This window comes from Condylura cristata, unplaced genomic scaffold (assembly GCF_000260355.1).
Source record: "Condylura cristata isolate star-nosed mole 26May11 unplaced genomic scaffold, ConCri1.0 scaffold00018, whole genome shotgun sequence".
NCBI lineage: Eukaryota > Metazoa > Chordata > Mammalia > Eulipotyphla > Talpidae > Condylura > Condylura cristata.
In genome coordinates, this window is record NW_004567119.1 from 13,500,567 (window position 1) to 13,506,566 (window position 6,000).

The following is a 6,000-nucleotide window of genomic DNA, read 5'->3' on the forward strand; positions in this document are numbered from 1 at the left end:
CTATCATGTATCAGCATGGGGCCTGAATAAAAATGTAGACTGTCAACCCTCTAAAAATGTTTATGTGTACATATACCCCAAGATTTATGTATACTTCCAGAGTTCTGGGATTCCCTGGAGTTCACATCTAGACCCCCCTCTGAGGTACCATCTGTTCTCACATTAAGAACTGTTTAGCAGTCTGGGGATGTAATAGTAAATAATATTTGAAATTAGCAGAGAAAGAATAACTGGAAAAACAAGACTTTGGTTTAGCTGGCACTAGTTTTGATTTTTAAGAATTAAATGAATTAGGTCTCTTTTGATCTTCTATAGAATTACTTATGGGACCTCACAAGGAAGATTTTTTATTTTAGCAAATATTTAACCTATTTCTCAGCCTAGTTTTTGCTAGCTCGTGGTAAATATGCATTGCTAGTGGCATTTTCATTTTTTTTTTCCCCTAATGTAAGTACTCTGCATTTCTCCTCCATGTAAAAAGACAGCTATTGGATCTGGGGTTGAAAATCTCTTAGTACAAGCAACATGCCTTTTATTATTATTTTCATAGTTGCTTCAAATAACTTGTTTATTTTGTGCTCTACTGCTTGCCAAATTGCAAAGTCTATCAAAAAGTTATCCTGTGTTTCAGAAGTTCTGTTAGATATTTCTATAACATAAATATTGTAATAAAGTCTGAAATAAAAACCTTCTTAAAATTTAAAGTGAGGTCTGCTTAAAAGGCAAAAGGAATCCCATAGTTAAGTAGAAACAATATTGCTTGAAGCCACAAATATTCTTTTTTTGTTTTAAATTTATTTATTTATGCCTACAGAACTGGGGTACAGGCCAGAGGTGCAAGGGCAGTGAGAGGATTCACCAGAGACAGAGTGGGGAGCAGAACAGGCAGAATGATGAAGCACACTGCTGAGGGAGCAGCGGGTGAGACAGGAGAGGTCTGCCGCGCCATGTGGGTCACCTCCGATTCGGAGATCAAACTTGCAGTTACGTGGCTGCAGCCAGCTTGCCTGCTACATCTTAATCTATTGATCCACCAGGGAGGACCATGCACACAAATACTTTCACGCTGATGTTATTCTTGCTGCTACAAATGGAGAACTCTAACACAGCAGTGCAGAAAAAACAGGACCCACAACTGTTATTCCAGATTTTTGCTGTGTAGAGGTCAATGTATCCAAAATGTCTCTTCAGTTAAGAATTCAAATTATTACTAAGCGTATAATCAAAATACAAACTCCTATTTCCAGCAAAACTCAAATTCTAGTTTTTCAAATCACACATAAAATTAAAAATTTTCAACTGTTAAAGATAAGACTGAGCGTGCTCAGCTTATCCAAGAGCAGTGGTTGCAGGTGTGAGAGCCCATGAGGCTTTTCGTTAAAAAGTCAGCTACCCTGACTTTTCAAGAATGGCTATGTAGGATGCAACCTTCAAAAGTAAAGCTTCCCTCCAAGGTCAATGTCTCTATGACAAGGGTCTGTTCTCTAAGTAGATTGACTGGAACCAGGGGCAGAATCTGCCTTGCCCAGATTCCCACATCACAGTATGGACCCATTTTTATAGAAACAGCAACAGTCACCGTCACTGCGACACACAGTATATTTCAGACGCAGAGTTTACTTATCACTTTTCCCTGTTAAGGGTTGACCTATTTGTCTCATGGTCTGAGTCACCAAACCATTACTGGGAACATTGCCTCTCTCAATCCTGGCAGACAGAAATCAAATCTTCTACCTCCTCTTGAAGCAGTGGTGGTGTGTCATCAGTGTTGACACTTTTTGCTGGTGAAGGTGTCGAAATTCTAAACTGATCAACTCATTGCAGTCACATTATTGTAGCCCTTGAAAATAAGCTGTGTATTGTTTGAAGCTTTCTGGAACAGGCACAAAATAACAATGGTGTACTTTCTATTGTACAAACTGCTCAACCATATACAGATGTGGTCATTCAACTGACCTCCCGTGCTTCTGGTCAAACATAAACACCAGGTACTATAGATTACGGGAATGGGCTCCTCAAAACTTGCCTCAAATTTTTGGCTCTGTGCCTATCCCTTCCTGTGCACACACTTTACTTAAGAAGTTTGGTTGCATTCATCTCAAGAACAGTATTATCTCCTTTTGGCTGCTTTTTGGGTAAGAGGTGGGATGAGGGAGGAGCTTTGTAGATCTCATTTGGAAATTTAGGGTCTTGCTTAGACCTTATGTGGGCATGATGCATCTTGCTCTTTTCTATACCCAGGCCTGAGTGTCCTATATCACGTCTAGTTTGGTAGTGTAGAAATGGGACCTAGAAATCTCAGACGTATTCTGGTTTAGCTACTTGGATTCTCTTGCTGGATTGGATAAGGCCCTAGAACATAAAAATAATAACCTCTTGCTTGAGTATGGCTAACATGGGTAAAGTGGGGGCTTGAATCAATTTACCTAAATTTTAGTGAAATGCCATTGTCTTTGATTTCTGAATGAAATGTCAGGGCACAATTCAGGGAAGATTGAGAAAACATATGAAGTCATAGTTACTGAATTGTGCTACAGATTCATAGTAGAAGAATAAGCCTGGCATCTGTGGAGGGAATATCTTGAATCCCAGGGGATATGGCAGAGCAAAGAGCATTGATGATTATTTATCTTTCAAAGTCATCCATGGAGGTTTTCTCATGAATGAAAAGGCTCTAGTATGATTCCCCAAACTGTTTCAGCCTTTTGACTGAACACTAGACCAGCCTTTTCCTGCCAGAATGTTCTGAACATACTTTAATTTCTCTTCATCTCACTAATCTATGGGAACAAGCAGGGGGCTCAATTCCTACATCTCCTGCATAAACTCCTGACCTCACCCCACTCCCGTGGCTGATGCCCAGTAATGAGTGGGGCCAGTGAAAGCACACTTCAGTAGGTGGCTGGACTCTGCAGGACAGGTCAGGCCAATTGTAGGTGATACCTCTGGAAATAAAAAAAAAAATACTCATTTATTCAAATTGAACTGGGGACCTGCATGCCTACCAGCATGCTGGGAAGCCATAAAGGAGGTACAACCAACCCCTGAAGCCTGACCTAAGTAAGGTTCACCTGGAGACTCCCAAAAATGTAGACACTTTCTTTCTAGGATGTTGCAAGGCAATCTGGGGCTGGATTTCATGGTCATAATTTTTCCATCATTCTGAAAACACAGTGACTTATCCTGTAAGACCAAGTAGGACTAAGGAAAGAATACGAATTCTCCAAGTATTTCATGGACAAGTAGAACATAGCGCTTGCAGATAGCTGTGGAGATCTCTCTAGAATGAGACCAGTGTTGATTACTTACTTAGTAAAGCTTCCTGGAAGAAGAGCTGATTATTTTTGGACATATTACTACCAGTTGTCCCTGTGATGGAAGTTAAAAAGCTTGAAAGCTGTTAAAAATTTTCCTTGCCAAGGGCCATTGAAGACAGCCAGATCAACCTGAATTGACTGGCAATTTTGATTATGGATGATGACACCTACCCAACTGCCTCATCACTTTACCTGACCTGCCCGGTGTGGTTCTCATATAACTCACCACTACAGCAAACGTGTCTGTGAAGATTATGATAAAATGGTATGTTCACTGTGTAAAAGGCCTTTGCTTTATAGATTCCCATTGTTCCTATTAGAATTCTGTTAGATTCCTTCCCTTGATAATAGAAAGGTGATTTGATTCACGGTGGAAGAATTATATGGAGTTGAACAAAATACAGTTTCTAAGCGGGAGGTTTGCTTCAATCCTGTTCACCTATAGTACTTTTATGAGACAGCTGTGTGATACTTTTGTTATTTTATGCATAAGTCAAAATGCATAGATTTTATCATATGTATACACATATATCTTAATATATACTAAAATAAAAATGAGAGTAGTCTTTCTGTTGGGTATACTGCAATTTTTCTTTTCTCAGTATAATAGGGATATGTCTATTATTATTCAGTAGCATCTCCTAAAGTTATTACAGTGCTTAATATTTTAAAATTTATATATATTTACATATATATATATAATTTTTATTGAATAACATTGATACACAACACTCCATGAGAGTCCGTAGTGTAGTCCTCTTCAGATTATGTTACCACACCACACTCACAGCCAAGGCACCCAGTCTCCAGTCATAACCCTTCACTGTCCCTTCCACACTGTGCCACCCTCTCTCTCTGGTAGCCTCAGTTCTACAGTTGGATTTCTAGGGGTTTTATTTCTCTATATTCCACATATAAGTGATAATCATCTTGTATTTGTCCTGTTCTTTCTGACTTACTTCGTTTAGCATAATCCTTTCTAGTTCCAGCCATTATGTTGCAAATGGCAAGATTTCATCATTTTTCAATCACAGAGCAGAATTCCATTGTGTATCCAGCACTGAGATTGTTTCTGTAATGGTTATTGCAAATGTTGCTGCCATAGACATGGGAGTGTATATGTCCCTTTGAATGAGTGTTTTTGCATTCCTCAGGTAAATACATAGGAGCGGGATTCCTGGATCAAAAGGTGAATCTATTTTTAATAATTTGAGACACTTGCCCCCTGTTTTCCGTAGGGGCAATGTATACTCCCAACACTGGTGCGTGAGAGTTCCTTTTCTCTACATCCTCACCAATAGCTATTGTTTCTGATCTTTTTGATACGTGTACCTCAGCGGTTGTTCATTGTAGTCTTCATATGCATTTCCTTGCTAATAATATGTACCTACTACCTGCTGATATGTCCATTTGTCTTCCTTGGAGAAATGTCTATTTACCACTTTTGCCATTTCTGATTGGGTTACTTGTTTACTTCATAGATGACACTTGACAAGTTTCTATCCAGGAGCTGGCCCAGCAGCACAGACATGGAGCTCTGGGCTCAGTCTCCTGAGGGTTGTAGTGTCAACAACTCTGACTCTGTGACTCATTCCAGACACTGCAAGCTGATTGTGAGACCAGAAATGGTCTCAGCTCACACTTCTGCTTCCTGTTGATTGGAATCTGGGTTTGTCTACATGAGGACACGGCACAATCCTATATTGGGTTCTCTCATCTTCCTGCCTGAAGATGGTTGTCAACAGCTCATAAAGCAGCCGTGCATTTGAGTTAGCAATCTCCAGTCTGCAAAGCCCACACTCACACAGTGTTAGTTAAGATAAGCAAATCCTGAAAGAAGCCAAATCAAAACCATGAAGATTCACATAGCAGTTTATTTCCCACGTAAATACCTAAGAGTGGGCGTGGGGGAGGTGAAGCTCCATCTCTTGCCCAGGACCTGGACCTACAGTTCCCTCAGGGTGTCACCTGCACACAGAGCCCCCTCCAGCAGATGGGAAGGTCATGTGGTGGGTCCGCATGTCCGGAGTGGAGATGACACAGTCCTCTATTCACATGTTGCCACTTAAGCTAAGTGACATGGGCAACCTTCTTGTACAGCAAGTTAAGAACAATGTGGGCTCTTTCTGGTGGCACAACTTATTAGGATGCAGCACTGCAGGCTGGCTGCAGTCGCTTCAGCGTGAGTTCAATTCCCCGCCCTGGAGGTGACCCACATGGCACAGCTGAAGTCTCCTGACCCGCCCGCTGCTCCCCTCAGAGTGTACTTCACCCATCTGCCTGTTCTGCTCCCCACTCTGTCTCTCTGGTGAATCCTTTCACCGCCCCTGCACCTCTGGCCTGTGCCCAGTTCTGTATGAATAAAAAAATATTTAAAAAAAAAGAAAAAACATGGGAATCTTTGGGGTGATCAAAGCAATTCCTGGCACAATATTGAGGGTTGATTCAGCAGCAGGCCTTTTCCATAGTGCATGTTTCCCATTGCTGAGAGTGCCCCATAATCAGGAGATGGGGTGCTTGTGCCCCAATCAAGTCTATCTTCTGGCTTGGAGGTGATGTAGCACTGAGAGTAGTTGATAGTGAAGGGAAAATCTTGATTTTCTTTCTTTTTTTTTATTATTTTTTAAAAGGTTTATTTATTTGTACATACAGAACTGGTGTACAGGTCAGAGGCTCAGGGGCG